The sequence below is a fragment of the Felis catus genome, chromosome D1 (assembly GCF_018350175.1).
Source record: "Felis catus isolate Fca126 chromosome D1, F.catus_Fca126_mat1.0, whole genome shotgun sequence".
In the NCBI taxonomy this organism is placed as follows: domain Eukaryota; kingdom Metazoa; phylum Chordata; class Mammalia; order Carnivora; family Felidae; genus Felis; species Felis catus.
The window spans coordinates 17,965,198-17,982,016 of NC_058377.1; the positions used below are offsets into that span (position 1 = coordinate 17,965,198).

The window sequence follows — 16,819 nt, forward strand, 5'->3', positions numbered from 1 at the left end:
CCAGGCGGCCCTTAAAATTTTTTTTTTTAATTTTTTTTTTTTTAATGTTTATTTCTGAGGCAGAGAGAGACAGAGCATGAGTGGGGGAGGGTCAGAGAGAGAAGGAGACACAGAATCAGAAGCAGGCTCCAGGCTCTGAGCTGGCAGCACAGAGCCCGACGTGGGGCTTGAACTCATAAATCGTGAGATCGTGACCTGAGCCAAAGTCGGACGCTTGACCGACTGAGCCACCCAGGCGCCCCTTAAAATTTTTTTAATGTAAACTTTTTCATGGAAGTCTGTCAACTGTATAAACAAGTGAAGAAATCATAAGAGTACGGGTTTGAAATTTTACAAGGTAAACACACCTTTATCCAACACCTGGGTTAAGAAACAGCACAGTTGACCCCCCATAGACGCCCAGCTAGTCCCTGGGACCCCAAGGTCTCCACTCTCCTGACTCCCAGTTTGCCTCTCTTTGAACCGTATGAACTCAGAGTCCTACAATACGCATCTCTTGCGTCTGGCTTTCTTTTGTTCAACCTCCTCTTCGTGGGATTCATCCATGTTACGGTTTGTTTTCGTTGCTGTGTTCCATTGTGTGGATATGCTGTAGTTTATTGATTTTGTGCTTGGTCAGCGTTGGGATGTCTAGTTTTTGACTGTCATGAATAATGAGGCCTTGAAGGTTCTTGGACGTGTCTTTCTTGTAAGTTATTTACTTTGAGAGAGAGTGTGCATGCCCGCGTGCACATACACACACACGAGCAGGGTGGGGACAGAGGGAGAGGGAGGGAGAGAGAGAGAGAGAGAGAGAGAGAGAGAGAGAGAATCCCAAGCAGGCTCAGCTCTATCAGCACAGAGCCTGACGTGGGGTTCGAACCCACAAACTTGAGCGGAGCTGAGGTCAGGAGTCAGATGGTTAACCGACTGAGCCACTCAGGTGCCCCAGACATGTCTGTCTGTCTTAGTTCTCTTTTACACCTCAGGGTGGATGGTGTTCTCCTGGGAAGCCTCCTCTGACCTCCATCTCCAGGGGAACTTAGGGTCCCCCCGCCCCCTGCCCGTTGCCCCCTCCATGGCACTCTGTAGTACTCCCCGAGGGCAGGAGTGTTGAACAGCAACATTTTAACTCCTTAGGCCGGTGCATGGCACTGAATAGATGCTCAGAAGTGTTGGTTGAACAAATGAGTGAACAGATTTGCTTAGGGCTGGTCTTTATACCAGCTGGTCTAAGAAAAGCAGTTTAGGAAAGCTGTATTGGGTCATCGTGGGGACCGGCCAGGATTCCTCCCTGGAGACGGTGTTGCTCTCTGCGTCCTGAGTCCCTGAGAATGGGACTGGAGTTTAGGACCGTGGTCAGAGATGTCTGGCTGGGCAGGAGCAACCTTTTCTGGAAGTTTCCCAGACACCTGGAGACTCAGCTCATACAAAATGAGCTTCTCCCCCCTTTGTGTCTGAGGACCCCGGTGCCCTGGGCTGCCCTGGACGTAGGCCTTTGGTAGCTGGCTGGGAGGGAGGAGTCGGGAACAACAGAAGAGAAAAAGAAGATGCAGGAAGGAAGGGAAAACGGGGGGGTGGTGGCAAGAGGGAGAGCAGACACGTGAACAAATATTTTTCCTCTCCTTCCCAGAGGCAAGGCTCGGAGCCTGTGATCTCGGGGGAAGCGAGTGACCTCGTGTTTGGACTGTATTGTTTTCACTAGCAAGTGACAAAGTGGAAGCAGGAACATGAGGCTGTAGAAATACAATGTCAGGGTGCCCTCGAGGGATGGGCTCCTTTGCCCACCCCCCCCACCCCCACCCCCACCCCCACCCCCCCGCCTCAGCGCTTGGCAGACCCCTATCGCAGCCCGAGTGAGAAGCTTCTCGGGCTCCCTGGCTGAGCAGTGTTGATTGAGCAGGCTCTTCTTTATTCATACACCTTTTGCTGAGCTGCATAGCAAATACGCTGTAAATTTCAGTGCTTTAGAGAGAGCTTGATACATAAAACAGGACTACCTCCCCTAATATAACGGAGGCTGGTCAAATTCCACATCATACATCAAAGCTATTTGGGGTGCCACTGCTGTGTTTCCGAAGTAAACATTACTTCTCAAAGAGGATCCACACCCAGAATAATTACTTCTTGGAGTGATCTGAGGCTAAAGCTGGTTTAATCTATTCATTTGCCTCAGCCCAGTTTTTTCCCCAGTGAGGAGTGTGCTAGAGCGCTGAAAGCCCACACTGCAGAAGGCTTCTTCCTCCTGAGCCCCTTTGCCTGCAAAACCGCACCTCCCCCGTTCCCCGTTATCTTGTTCCTGGTGATGGCATCTAAATCCCCATGTTATGCATGTCTTTTCATTAATTTAACAATTAGGTCGTGCTCACTATCTGCCGGGCCCTCTTTTAAGCTCTTTAGCAAATACTCACTTCACCTTCACGGCTCTAGGCAAAGGCACCTATCTTGAACCCCATTTTCCAAACAAGGGAAACAAGCCACAGAGAAGTTAAGTAACCTGCACAAGATCGCACAGCTAGTTGGTGGCCGAGTTGCGGTTTGTCCCCAGAGTCCGAGCTCTTGATTACCACGCTCTGCCGTCTCTCAATTACGTCTTCTAAAGTGGCCTGATAACCAGGGGCCCACCTTTTTCAGCAGTGAGAAATAGCTTTCTGTGCCTTTCTTAACATCCTTCCTATCCGAGATGGCCCCTTGACCTTAGAAGAGTAGAGGGTCAGCCCCTGGGAAGGAAGTTCACACCTGCGCAGGGCTCAGCTGAATCCAGAGCACCACGGACAGGTGCAAGAGTGAACTTGGAGCTTAGGCCCAAACGGTCTGAGCTCTGGATGGGAGAATTCCAAGGGCTTGCTTTTAACTGTCTTCCTGGTTGACAGATGTGCCACAGGTGCTCTTGACCGTCCCGGGGTTCGCTGTCCCTTTTCCCTGATGGTTCGTCCCTCTGTTCTTTGGAGGGTGGGGTGTCATTCTCTCCCTGGCCACCCGAGTTTCTCCTCTGGTGGCACCAGCATCCACACAGTTGTTCATTCTAGAAGCCTGGAACTCCTTCCCATTTCTTCGCGATCCACGACTTATCACCTGGTATGTTAGCTCCACCTCCTAAAAAGGTCTCCGATGCAAACCTGCCTCTCCCTGTTGCTACCTTAGTTCGGGTCACCCTTAGATCTCCCCAAGACCTCGGCTCCCATCCAACCGATCGCTCCAGACTCCAGACTTAACCCTCTGACACTGTTTTCAGATTGCAGTCAGAGTGATTTTTCTAGAAGTAATTAATTCTGATTGTGTCACTCGCTTAGTTGTAACCGTTCAATGGCTCACATTACCCTTAGGATAACATTCAAATTTCTAAGTGTGGCTGCCAAAGCCTTAGATGGCAGGGTCCTGCCTCCCTCTGGGCATCATTTCTCACTGCTTTCAGATCCCCGAAGATCTCTGTTTCCTCTCCCCTCCAGGTCACTCCCCTTCCCTCTGGCTGACTTTAGCTTAAACATGCTTGCTTCTGAGGAGTCCTCCTGATGCCCCGACTGTGGCGTGGGGGACCCCTTCCCAGTGTTCCCATGGCAACCAGCCACACTTCCTCCATGATAACACTGTGCACCTCGTATTTGAATTTGATGGCCGTCTGTGTGTTTATCTGTTTTCCACATTGTCATGTGTCCCCGGCACCTAGTACGGGGCTGGTTTGTGGAAGATAGTAAAAAAAAAAAACAAAACATTTTAGGGGTGCCTGGGTGGCTCAGTTGGTTGAGTGTCTGACTCTTCATTTCAGCCCAGGTTGTGAGGCCAGGGTTGTGGGATCGAGTCCCACGTTGGGCTCTGCATTGAGCCTGGAGCCTGCTTGAGATTCTCTCTCTCTCTCTCTCTCTCTCTCTCTCTCTCTCTCTCTCTCTCTCTTTCTCTTTCTCTCCCTCTGCCCCTCTCCCCTGCTTGCTTGCGTGTGCTCGCTCTCTCTCTCTCTCTCTCTCTCTTTAAAATAAAGGAAAAACAAAACCCCAAAACATTTTAGTAGTACTCACTACGTGAAAAGGGTGTTGATCAAGTCAGGAGACTTGGGTTTTAGAGCCTGCTCTGTCTGGCACCAGTTCTCGACCTTGATCAAGTCATTTGCCCTCTTTGAGCCTCAGTTTTGTATCTGTGAGGTGAGGACCATGTATTAGGTGATTTCCAAGGTCCCTTGCAGCACTGAGATCCTGGGATCTGTCTTCACCAAGAGTTAGCTTTCCTTCACTCTCTTGATTTTCCAGGCTGTGAGGACCTGCCGTCACCCTGCCCTTCTGTCCGTCTTCCTATCCCTTCGGGATGTGCTGATAAGCAGAGCCTGGCTTCCTGGCTTCAGCTGGGCTCTGACACAGCCTTGGGTTCTCCTTGTATCCAGGACGAGAACGCCTTGAAATTCTCTGATGCCCTTCTCACTTCATCTTGTTTGCTGTCAGAACATTGTAAATAGGAAGCTTCTAATGCTGCCTTTGTGTCTGAATTGTCACAGGAATCGATAGGAAGTCCTCGAATCTCCATGCTCCTGAGGCCTCCCTTCCCCCAGCAGAAAGAAATGGGAGACTCCTGGAGGCCACAGCCCCCGCCCCAGAACACACACAGCCTTATCCACCCTCTGAGGATAGAGTCTTAATACCCACTTACTGCTCACGTGTTTCTCGTATTGCTTCACTACATTTATTGAGCACCTTATGTATAGTAGGCGTTGCTCTAGGTACGTTGGACACATAAAGAACCAAGCAGACAAAATTCTTTGTCTTGGGGAGCTTATTACGTTTTGGAAGGTGTGTGTAGGGGCAACCCGTATACATGAGGAACATAAATAAGGCAGTAAATTACATAATAAGCTAGGAGGTGGTAAGTGCTATGGGAAGAAAGGAAAAGTAGAACAGGGAGAATGAAGGCCTCCTGAGACTGGGATTTGAGTCGGGGTCTCGAAGGCGGCGAGGCCATGTGCCAGTCTTCCGGGGAAGAATGTTCAAGGCGAAGGGCAGAACCCATGCAAAGGCCCTGAGGTGGGACTATGCACGGAGTGCACGAGGAGCTTGGGGGACTCAGGGTTACACTTCAGAGCGCAATGCCGGGTGCATAGTAGGCCCGCCACCAGTATTTATGGGAGGCCTAAGCACAGACTGCTGGGCCTGCAGCCAGACGGGCCGCAATTCATCAGACCGGTGCCATGTACTAAATCTTCTGTGGTCCCGTGGGAGAAGCTGGCGGGTCTGAGTCAGACATGCTGTTTGCATCCTGGCCCCTCGCATATTAGCTTTGTGATCCTCGACAAATCGCTTACCCTTTTGCTGAGTTGCTGTTTCTTCGTCTTTGCAGGAGGGTTCTGACGAGGGCCTCAGAGGGGTTTTGTGGGACCGGATAGCGAAAACTCGTGGAAGAGGCTTACTCACCTGCACATGCATGGCGCAGAGTGGATGCCCAGTGATGTTAGACACCCTCTCCCTAGTCTTTGGGCCAAATGTTTATTTTCTCTGAGCCTCAGTTTCCTCTTCCGGAAACAGTATAGTCATTACCAGGCTGCCTTCTGCCTAGACTCCAAGTCAAAGGACGTAGGTAATAGTACTTCCAACGTAGATGGCCAGTTTCCAGGGGCAGGGGACCGTGTTTATGTGCGTACGCACAAACGTGTGTGCCTATGTGTATAAACGTGTGTAAGATTGTGTGCGTATAGTTCTGCAGGACCCAGGCGGGTTTCTCTTTTATGATTCGTAAATGCTTCAAGGGCGGGGACCCTGCCTTTTATAGAAGACCTTAAGCGTCTCACACGCACTAGGTGCTCAGTAAATCCTTATTGAATGAATGAACTTGTGCTAATGGAAATGCTCTTTGCTGGATTAAACGTGTGGACAAAATCAGTAGAGCTGTTTGCTCCCAGGTAGTAGGAATGTGGTGCCGTTGCGAATTAGATTTGGAATATATTTACTGGGCGCTTAACTATGTGCCAGGCACTGTACTGAGCACTTTATATGCATTTCTCGTTTAAAACTGCCAACGGCCCTGTGGGGTAGGTGCTGTTATCATTGCTGTTTTATAGATGCGACATCCGAGGCTGAGAGGTCAGTGTCTTGACCACAGCTAGTAAATGGGGGAAGCAGGGATTGGAACCCAGCTTTCTGGAGCTTGCACCTGCCTGAAATGTTACTGCCCCTTTTCATGGTCTGATCTCTCAGGAGGAGGAGGAGGAGGAGGAGGAGGAAGGCTGCCCTTGCAGCCAGCCCGGGAGGAAAGTCCCTGCAGTAAAGGCATTTCTCAGGTCATTGGCAAATGACCCTTTGCAGTAAAAGGGGAAACGAGGAAGGGGTGACCTTGCCAGCAGGAGACCATGAACCATGAAGATGGTCAAAGACAAGGCTTGCATTGTGCTGTGTGCCTGAATTTGTCCTTTTCCTTCTGGCTTCAGAGCATGTTAAGAACTTGGTGGAAATATGAGAGCCATGGGCCTCATGTTTCCCTGTTAGATGCCTAAAACCTGGCTACACGTATATGTAGATGCACATGTGGTATGCAATGCACGTCTGTATGAAGGGTGTGTGCGTGTGTGTGTATCTACAGCCTTCAAGATGGGCATAATGGTCTGTCTCTACAAAGCCTCCTGAGCTGTGCTTGGGTAGCGCTGGAGCTCTCTGCCTTATAGCAGCACTGCTTTGGGCCTTCGCTGAGTGACTGCACAGCCTAGCCTGTGCCCAGTGACCGATGTCTGTGCCTATCTCTCCTTGAAAGAACGTCTGTGTCATATTAGCTTTTCCCCCACTTGCCCCTAACGCCTAATAAATGCATATTGTGTGTATGGATGAGCAGATGAATGGTCTTCATGCTACCGTGACCTCCACCAGCTTTGGTGAGCCCGTCGTCTACCCCTGGTCACTCGTGTGGGGGCTGGTATCACGGAGGGTGCCCTCCTGTGGGGTGGAGCCCTTGGCCATGCTGGACATCCTTGGCATCCAAGCTCATGTAGGAGTATCAGGCTGCGTGGAGCTGGATGTTCTTCCCTTGCTCTCGGATCTGTGGAGGTGCTGGCCTGGACAGCCAGCTGTGGTCTGCTGGGAGAACTTTCTTTTGCAGTTCTGGAGCGTTCCCCATCTGGCACCTGCTGGCTTCGCGTCCCCTTGCCCGCTGGCTTCTCCTTGGGTCTGTATGGAGAAGGAAAGTGTTGGGAAGTCGTTCCTCCCCATGTTTAATGTGTTCCCTGCCTGCTGTGTCCCCCTGTGCTCAAGTTCCGGACAATTACCCTCCTGCCGGGTTTTGTTGCTGAGCACAGCAGGTGGGCCTTGTTTGTAATTCACTTGCACCATTAACGCTGGGTTAGCGCCATAAGGGCGACTGATCCACTCAGTGCCCCCCAGCCCCAGATGCCACTTGATAGCAGGATGTTAGATTGGCTTGGGGGTCGAGGCATTTCAAAGCTCAACCTGAGGTGCTTTCTCCAGTTGAGAACTACGAGAACTTGATGTATTGGCAGTCACAGAGCGCTCCCAGTCCTCCACACTAATGGGAAGTCTGTACCCAAATACCAGTCCCCTCAAATCACGGTGATTTGGCTCGGGACGATAACAGCAATAGTCACAATAACATAGTAACAGCTCTCGGGAAGCTCGGTACCAACACTACTAAGATCACAGCGAATCTTTGAAAGCCGCCTTAGGAACGTCTCACATCTTCTCCATTTTGTGGGCAGGGAAGATGAGGTTTGGGGGAGGCTACCCACTTTCCCAGGGTCGTTGCTAGTAAGAAACAGAGCCCCGGCTCGGAGAATGGTCTGAAGTGGACACAGAGTTTGTGCTCCTAACCCCTGCCTTGTCCTGCCTTCCTCTGGGAGGAATTATGTAGAGTCTTGTGGATGGAGATGGGGGGCAGGGGGGAGATCTCCCAGCTTGCCATCCTAATTATTTTTTTTTCCCTAGCATTGTTACTAAGATGAGTCACTGAGTGGAGGGTGGTGGTGGGGGCGGGGGGGGGGGGGAGGTGACGGATAGGATTAAAACATCCTCTGTAGGTTCACTTTTATTAATTAATCATACATTCATTGAGCTCTAACTAGGTGGAAAACCTTGTCTTAGGTGTTTTGGAGGAAACAATGGTAAATCATTCATCTGTTCGATCAATCTGAGAGACGGGGAGTCAAGCGTGTATTCTAGAACAAAAGACAGAATAAAATGTTGGGGGTGGGGACGGAGGAGGTAAGCAGAAACCAACCAGGGAGATCAGTTTAGAAGGAGATCTTCCCGACTTTCTGATTACGTGTTATGAAAACGTTTTGGGGCCACCCTGTGACATAGGGCATGTCGCACTGTCTGCTATTTTATGGGACACTGAGGGGCAGAGAGACTTTAGGACCCGGGACACCACGGTCCTGCAGGGAACAGCGGCAAAGCCAGGTTTGAACACGGGCCTCCTGACCCCAGGTCCTCCTGACCCCGGTCGCTCTCATTTGGGCCCTATCCAGTCTCTGCCAAATGTTTGATGTCCCGTGTCCTGCTGAGGCCACAACTCTGGAGCTGCCTCGAACGAGCTCTGCTTTCCTTGGAGATCCATGAAGTCTGCGTTCCTACCCAAAAGTCGGTGGCCCAGAAGCTTTGATTTCCAGTTTGTGGGAAAATCTAGTACCCTAATGTTCAGGCAGTGCGGGGTCAGTTCCCTTCAGGGACGACTCGCCCCCCATTCACAGCCCCTCACACGTGGCTCAGTGCCCACTCACCGACCTCCCTGCTGTCCAGGCCATCTGGCACACCTTGGTCACGTTGATTTCCTTAAAAAGCACAACTCCAGTATTGGCCCTCCCTTGCCCAGAAACTTTCGGTGGTTCATTATTGCCTGGAGGATAAAGTCCAAGCTCCTTAACCTGGGCGTTCGAGGCCTTCTAGAATCTGACCCCAACACTTCCCTTTCTCTGGATAGCGTGCTTCTGCCAAGTTGGTTAGTCACTGTCCTTTGGACACTGTCCTTTGCTTTTCCTGGCACGTGCTGGAAGGTCTCCTTTCCTAAGCAGCGTGTGCCTCAAGGCTCAGCGTGTGCCCACACTGTCCAAGAATCGTGCTCACCTGTCCAGGCCCAGGGATGCTTTCTGCCTCTGTCTTCCCAGCGCTTCTTCCCCATTTGGCGGCGAAGGCTGCCCTGCCTTGGGGAAGCCGCTTCGTTACTGCCCTGCATCCTGCATTCACCAGTGTGCTGCTTATGACCTCATACTTCTCAGTGAGCTCCTTGAGGACAGACCGCACATCCGAGAGGTCCGATGGCCCGTGACTGCCCAGCACATCACTGAGTGTGCGGCGTTTAGCCCCGCCCAGGGGGCAGCCTCATTGGCTGCCTTTCTCTCCCCTTCTGGCAGCTGGAGCTGGGCTCCCCTGGTTATGTGCCCGTTCTACCACGGTCCCTGGGCGGGGGGTATTGAGTGTGGGGACAGCTCCCCTGCTTAGCTAAGGAAGTCATATTTCCCTGAGGCCGCTCTGAGACTGTGTATGCCCCCGGACTTCCAACCCACAGACTTGCGTCGTGTGCCTGGAGATTCCGTGACTTCTTCTAGGTCATGGAACAGGGAAGGTGATGGGACATCAGCAGGCTGAATGAGAGCTGTGCTCTCTTCTGTGGCGTGGGACAAAGGCAGAAGCCCAGGGCAGCCGCTGGAGAGGATGCCCTCTGCATTCCTGACCCCCACAGAGACTAGCTGAACACAGCGGCACCCCCAACCAGGGTCTCCTTTTGGGGGAAGGCCCTCCTTTTGCCCAGGGCTTGGGATCCAGCCAAGAACTAGAGCTTGTGCGTGTATGGGGTGCTCAGAGGTGAGCGCTGAGGCTGCAGGTAGACTGGGATGGTGGGCGGTAGCTGGCAGGGGTGGGGGGAGCAGAGGGGAGGTGAGTGTTTGGCCTGGAGTGTGACTGGGACGGGAGTGTGTCCTTGGACCAGGCTCCAGGGCCAGCTCAGAACAGCCACACCTGCTCTTCTGGCAACTGGTGACAAGTGGCCCAGAGAGGCCGCGAGGGACCTGGGCAGGCCCAGCAGTCAGTCACTGAGCACTTGAACCTGAGGTGTTCTTAGCCTCACTGTATAGAGGAGGGGACCCAGGCTCAGGGACGTAAGCAACATGCCCACCTGAGAGCCAGTCATTGAGAAAGTTGGGATTCTTTATTGTTCTTTAAATTATTCACTGGATTTCTTAATTGAAAAAGCAATCCAATCTCTGAACACGCACACAGTAGAGAACACTTCAGAATGAAAAGCAAGTCTCCCTTCCTACCCTGACTGCAGTTCTAGAACCCTCTCCAGGGGGCAACTGGCCAGCAGCCAGTGACTGTTCTCTGCCTCTCACGGAGCCTGGTGCCAGTAGAAGGCCATCAATGCTAACGGAGCTGGAGGGCAAGGAAGGGGTAGATGGACCCTGCACGGGCTCTTAGGTGATTCCCAGAGATTGTGCTCAGCTTGCGTGACACCCACACAATAAGCCCAGTTGCTTTGCCTCTGGAAGGGGACACCCCTTACTTTTTGGTGCACCTTTATTTTACAATATCTAGCTTCCTTATCCTCCTCACCCTGACTCCTCCCGTACCCTTGGGAGTACAAGGGGAATGTCCCAGGCTTCCCCAAGGAATGAATACACCTAGGGACAGCTGCTTTGTCCCCTGTTCTGGCTAGGACTTAGGAAAAGACGACAGGACCTTACTTTCTGCCAATGGTGTCAGAGACACCGAAAAGACTGGTATGCGCATGACTGTGGACAGGACAGACGCAGTGAGGTCTCTACTTGGGCGTGGTGGGGCCAGGCCAAGGGACAGCTCTGTGTCTGGGACCCAGCAGCTCTCAGGTCCGGGCTTGCTTCTTTGTCACTAACATCAGAGCACTTTCCTCTGGCTTTAACCTCAGTGGAGCTGGGACAGTGTCTGCTTACCATCACCTGTGAGTCTAAAATAACCCAGCTCTGGCTTCGGATGGTTAAATTCTGAGGCACCTCCCCTCCCCGCGTCAGGCAGCTCCCACCCAGCCTAGCCTTCTCTTCTCCCAGGCTGCACGGCCTGCCCTTTCCAGATCTCAGATCTCCGTATGCAAGGTTGCAGTGCCGACAAGCCTCTCCAGGATAGCCCCTCTCCTCCCAGACACCCAGACAGCAGGAGAGGGAGAGCTGTGTTTATCTGCAGGTAATTAAAATGCTGTCCTGAAAAAGCAGCTTCTCTCTGCAACTGCCTCGTCCCCTGCTCACTCTCTATTCCTCTGTGGACACTCTTGCAAGGTCTCTCTGCTCTAAATGTGTTACCAACGGCTCCGGCTCTGGGCAATTTTATTTCAAAGCCTCGGCTCACGTGGTCTCTGCTAGGAGCTCGTCTCCCCCAGGGCCCAGCCTAGTGGCCTCAAATAAATGCCAGGGACATTTTTCACCATCCAGAGCCAGTCTTGCCCTTCATATCCGACCCCTGGATCCTCTTCCTGGCTCACTAAGGCGGGTGATTAACTCCCCGTCTTCTCCCCGGTAGCCATGTCCTTTGCACCGGGAAAGAGATCCATATGCTGTGGCCTCCTCACCTTGCCTGTGAAGGAAGCTAGGTCCCGTACGAGGTTCATGGAGGCAGCCGGCGTTAGATGCAGAGCCATATCCGGGACCTGGGGGCGCCTGATGAGGGAGACTGGACGTAAACACAACAGATACACGGAGATGTTTCTGTTTTCTAGCCTCACGAATCCCCTGCCATTTCCTTTTTTTTTTTTTTTTAATTTTTTTAACGTTTATTCATTTTTGAGACAGAGAGAGACAGAGCATGAACGGGGGAGGGGCAGAGAGAGGGAGACACAGAATCTGAAACAGGCTCCAGGCTCCGAGCTGTCAGCACAGAGCCCAACGCGGGGCTCGAACTCACGGACCGCGAGATCGTGACCTGGCTGAAGTCGGCCGCTTAACCGACTGAGCCACCCAGGCGCCCCGCCCCTGCCATTTCCCAAACGCACTGCGCTGGCCTCCCCCAGCGGTCCGAGTCTCCTCCGTGTCGTTCCTCTGTCTGGGATCTCCTTCTCCCTGCTCCCTCTGTCCCCATTGAGAGACCTGGCCAACTCAGGTTGAACATCCTGTCCTCAGGGAAGCCTTCCCTTCCTGCCACATGAGGTCCCCCTGTCACACACTCTGTAGCGTCCTGCACTTTTCCTCCATTGTCTGTACTTGTGGCACCTGTGCCCTGGCTGTGGGATTAATATCCCTCCCCTGACTGTAAGCCCCAGGGCCTGGACAATGCCTGCTGGTAGATACTCAGTGGAAATATTCTGTTGAATGAATAAAGTATAAATCCTGTAGCGGTATTAAGCGTATTTATACACCTTGGCCAGGCTACCGGAAAGGAGCGATATGCATGCACACCGTTTTGCTTAGAAAGCATTTCACTCACCTGCAAAGTAGTGCTCTGCTCATTCACTCATTTGGTCCTCTTGGCAACGCTATAAGGGGGGTGGTAGGAGTAGGATTTCCCCACTTTACAGAAGAGAGGTTAAGAGATGGGGCCAAAGTCAGCTCTCCACCGCCAGTCCCTGATCTTTTTCCTCTGCTAGGCTGAGTCTGAGCGAGGAAGGAAGACTAACTTCTTCAGGGAAAGCTTGTGGTACGGGGTTGGCTTGGAGTAGCATTTGGCAGGTTCTTACCCCCCTGCCCGCAGTGGCAAGAGGCGTGGGAGCCCGTCTTGTTGGGAGAGGATGCAGGTGGGGTCCAGGGTACCTGTGTACGGGGCCGGAGGGAGCCCGGAATGCGGGTGGAGAGAGGAAAGAAAGGAGGTTCACGTTGACTGATGGCAGTACTAGTTCAATAGCTTTTCGAGGGAGGTCCGATTGCCCTTGGTTTACGTTTGTGGAAATGAAGCTCTCAGAGGTTGAGTAACCAGCTTAAGGACACATAGTGGCGTCCGGGAATGGAAGCCAGGGACATCTGTTCTGGTCCCTGGTAAGAGGCAGTTGTTTAGAAGTGAATTGAGGGCATCAGTCTGATACCTACACAGGAGGCGGCTTGGCGGGGAAAGGAGACTGGTTGTTCACCATGTCTTGCTCATTTGTGTCCAAGAATTGGGGACAGCCGTCCCTTGTCACATGTCCTGAGTACTAGCAGATACCTGGGGTTGCTGTCCTCCCTAAATGTCCTCCCCTGACATCAGGCCTGGGCTGGGCCAGCCACGGCTCTGTATTTTATCTGGCTGGGTCAGGCCAGGTCCAACTCTGAGGGCGACACAAGCCACCTTTGGCTAACCTGGCACAGTCTCATCACAAAATCCTGGGAGCATCTCCTGATGGTAAACGATAAAAACTGAGGACACCTGGACCGATCGTGTTGCCAAGGGACACACTCAGACTCATTTTTCTGTTGCTTGTGTCCCCTGATTTGAAAAATGTGCAGATGGGCCCTAGATCTCCTTGGATTCGACTCCCCTTCTCCAACATCATGATAATCATTATCATCACTTGCAGTATTTCCTCAAGTATCAACTGTGTGCCAGGTTTGGGATAGGAGAGAAGGCGCATGTAGAGGATAGTAGGACTAGGTCCTGGAGCTGGTGGCCTGGGGCTCCCGTTGGCCAGGCGAGTTACCTTAGTAGATCTCACTCAGCCTCCCCCCTTTGGTTTCCATGTCTGCAGGTGGAGAGAACGAGAGTATCTGCCTCACAGGGCTCTTCTGAGGAGCAGTGGATCTGAAATAGTAGTTTGCACAGAGGAAGTAAATACTCAGCACATATTACCGCGGAGTGTAATTCCTAGAACTGCGGAATGGCATAACTTAAAAGAACTTAGAGATCGTTGACTCCAATTCCCTCATTTTACAGAATGAGAAACTGAGGCCCGGAGAGCTATCTCCCAGAGCCAGTGAGCACTCAGGTCCCTGCCTCCTGGGACGGACCTATGTCATGCTACTTGCCAGGGACACAGAATACTTATGCATGCTGCCCAACTGTATCAGGTCTTGAAGGTTGATTCTCCCTTAAGGAGGCCATGGGGCCTGGGGGTGGGGGGGGCTCCACTCCCCTGTCCTGGCCACCCTGCCATCCTGCCTCCCTACACACTCTGTCCACGCTGTTGGCTGCTGCTAGGAGTTTCTCCCAGCCGGGGGGGGGGGGGGGGTCAGAACAGCAGAGAAACCCACATCCATTTGTCTTGAGGAGCCTGGAGCATCATGAGGAGTAATCAAGATCTTGTTGCCCACACATGAGAGGAAACCTGTAATTAATCTGGCTGCCCCTCTGATTTCCTCTGTCCTCCCTGCCACCAAACACCATCTGGTTGCTGTCAGCCTCCTCTCGGACCCACCCTGGAAAATCACGATTAATAGTGTAACCGGCCTGTGAGGACGAGAGAGGGACTAGCAGAGGGACTGCTGACAAATCGGGAGAGGAGAGGCCATTTAGCACAACTGGGCCAGGGGGGGTCCAGACGGCGTGCTCGCTGCCTGAACACCGTGAGCCATGGACAGTCTGTGCGGTCTGTGAGTACGAACTGACACTCTTGGGGATCTACAGGCACACCTACTAAGCTTCTCCTCGGTATAGGCAACATGGCAGGTGTGTCAGAAAGATACCCAAAAGGGCTGTTCCCTTGCATCCCATCACAGTCTGGTGATGGAGAGAGAGGGCATCAGTAAGCGTAGAGTTAAAGAGCCGCTCGCCCATTCATTCACCCATTTCATGAGGTGTATTTGCAGCCATTGCGCCAGGCGCTGTCCAGGTGCCGGAGGCGTCGCAGTGAGTAAGAGGGAGAAGGCGTCGCAGTGATTAAGAGTGTGCATTCAAAATACAAGCATGGGGGCTCCTGGGTAGCTCAGTCGATTAAGCAACCAACTCTTGACGTCGGCTCAGGTCATGATCTTGCGGCTCCTGAGTTCAAGCCCCGCGTCGGGCTCCGCGCGGACAGTGTGGCGCCTGCTTGGGATTCTCTCTCTCCCTCTCTCTCTCTGCCCCTCTCCTCCCTGCTCGCCCCTCAAAATAAATAAACTTAAAAATTAAAAAATATATATAAGCATAGGGGGCACCTGGGTGGCTCGTCGGTTAAGCACCCGACATCGGCTCAGGTCAGATCTCACACTCCGTGAGTTGGAGCCCCGCGTCGGGCTCTGTGCTGACAGCTCAGAGCCTGGAGCCTGTTTCAGATTCTGTGTCTCCCTCTCTCTGACCCTCTCCCGTTCACGCTCTGTCTCTCTCTGTCTCAAAAATAAACACTTAAAAAAATATATATATATAAGCATGGAAGGGGGGCAGTCAGAGATGTCTGGAGACATCAAGGAATCCTCTGGCTTGAGGAAGCCGACCTGTCCTGAGATTCTAAAAAAATGGAAATTAGGTTCTCCTTTCAGAAGAAGTGGTGACATCTGCTTTTTGGTGTTTGGATGAGGAAACATCTTGGGCCGGTAAATGGTAGAGCAGAGGTGGGGCTGTATGTAGCACGTCTTCCCAGCACTCATGGGGCAGTGTGCCTGCCATCAGGCGCTACCTGCCATGGTGGACGGTGAGAGCTGGAGGGTCACAGGGGAGCCTGTGCCGTGGAGAAATTGGGTCTAGATTGGGAGTTCCTTGTGGGCAAGGGCTCCAAATGTAAGTCACAAGGGAACACTCCATGCTGACAGAGCCTTTTCCACATGCATTAGCTGACTGGATTCTTTCATTATTTCCACAGATATTTTTTGAGTGCCTACTATGTGCCAGCCTGTGCGAGGCATTGGAGACACACGTGGAAAATTCCAACGCGTTCCCTGCTCTCCTGGTGCTCATCACCCTGTGAGGTAGGCATTGCTGCTCCCATGTAAACCGATGAGGAGGTGGGCTTTGAAGGGGGAGTCAACTACTTGGGAGTGTTCCCTCAGGTTCAGAGCCAAAACCAGCCTGGCTTCCATCCAGGTGTGGCCCGATGGGCAGACTACCCATGTTGTCTAGAACCATGCCCTCAGTGACACAGCAAAGGGCTGTGTTTACATTCTCTGCCTTCTAGGTTCCCAAAAGCACCTTAGTGAGGCCTGGCTCTATTCAGGTGAGGACTGTCAGAGACCCTGGGAGATCCGAAGCCATACTTAGATACCTGCTTCAAACTTAAATTCTGCCCGAAAAGAGCAGTAAATGCTTGTTTCCCTCCCCATGCTGTGATTACTCTTTGCCCGGATCTATACCGTGATGTCTGCATAGATTGTTGGTTTTAACCGCAGCAAATGTACAAAATGTACGAGTCAAACCGGGAATTTAGTTCATGTTGGTGTAAACTCAGCAAATGCCTTTTTAAAAAATGCCTCCTTTGTTGTTATTTTTTTAAGTAAACTGTCGCCAACGTGAGGCTCGAACTCATGACCCCAAGACCAAGAGTTAGATGCTCTACTGACTGAGCCAGCCAGCCGCTCCAGCAAATGCCTTTTTGATGTCATCTGTCCATTTATTCATTTGACCAATGTTAGTTGAGCACCTGCTATGTGCCAGGTAGCATGCTAGGTGCTTGTCACAGTCCCTGCCATCACTGCTGCTGGTTCTGTGGGAAGATAGCATCCTCGTAGCAGGTTGTGTGCCCTGATGAGGAATGTTCCAGGCCTGGTGGCAGCATATGGGGAAGGGATCACAGAAAACCGGAGAGGGGAGAGAATGCAGTTTAGCCTATAGAAACCCAGGCCACCACGGGTTGAGGCCATATCCGGTGTGGAAGCTGGCACAGAGATGACATGTTTGAGAAGTCGGGGCTCAGGCTCTGCTAGAGTGTCAGGTGCAGTGTGGGGGGGGGGCGTTAGGGACAGGTGAGCGGGAGCCAGGTCACGAAGGGCTTGCCTGTTGGAGTGAGGAGTTTGCCCTGGATCCCTGAGGCAGCGGAGAGCTCAGGGAGACTGGGCCTGGATGTGTCATGATCGTGTTTGGGTTTTAGT

The 16,819-nt window shown here is 52.3% G+C and overlaps 1 protein-coding gene across 1 annotated transcript in view; it reads left to right on the forward strand.

Moving 5' to 3' along the window:
• Nucleotides 1-11,084: 11,084 nt before the first annotated feature.
• The window catches only part of GRIK4 (glutamate ionotropic receptor kainate type subunit 4), a 311,988-nt gene continuing 306,253 nt past the window's right edge, over nt 11,085-16,819 (forward strand). The window contains 2 exon segments of the mRNA XM_045038428.1: nt 11,085-11,108; nt 15,598-15,703. The gene's annotated coding sequence lies outside the window, so the exon portion shown is untranslated.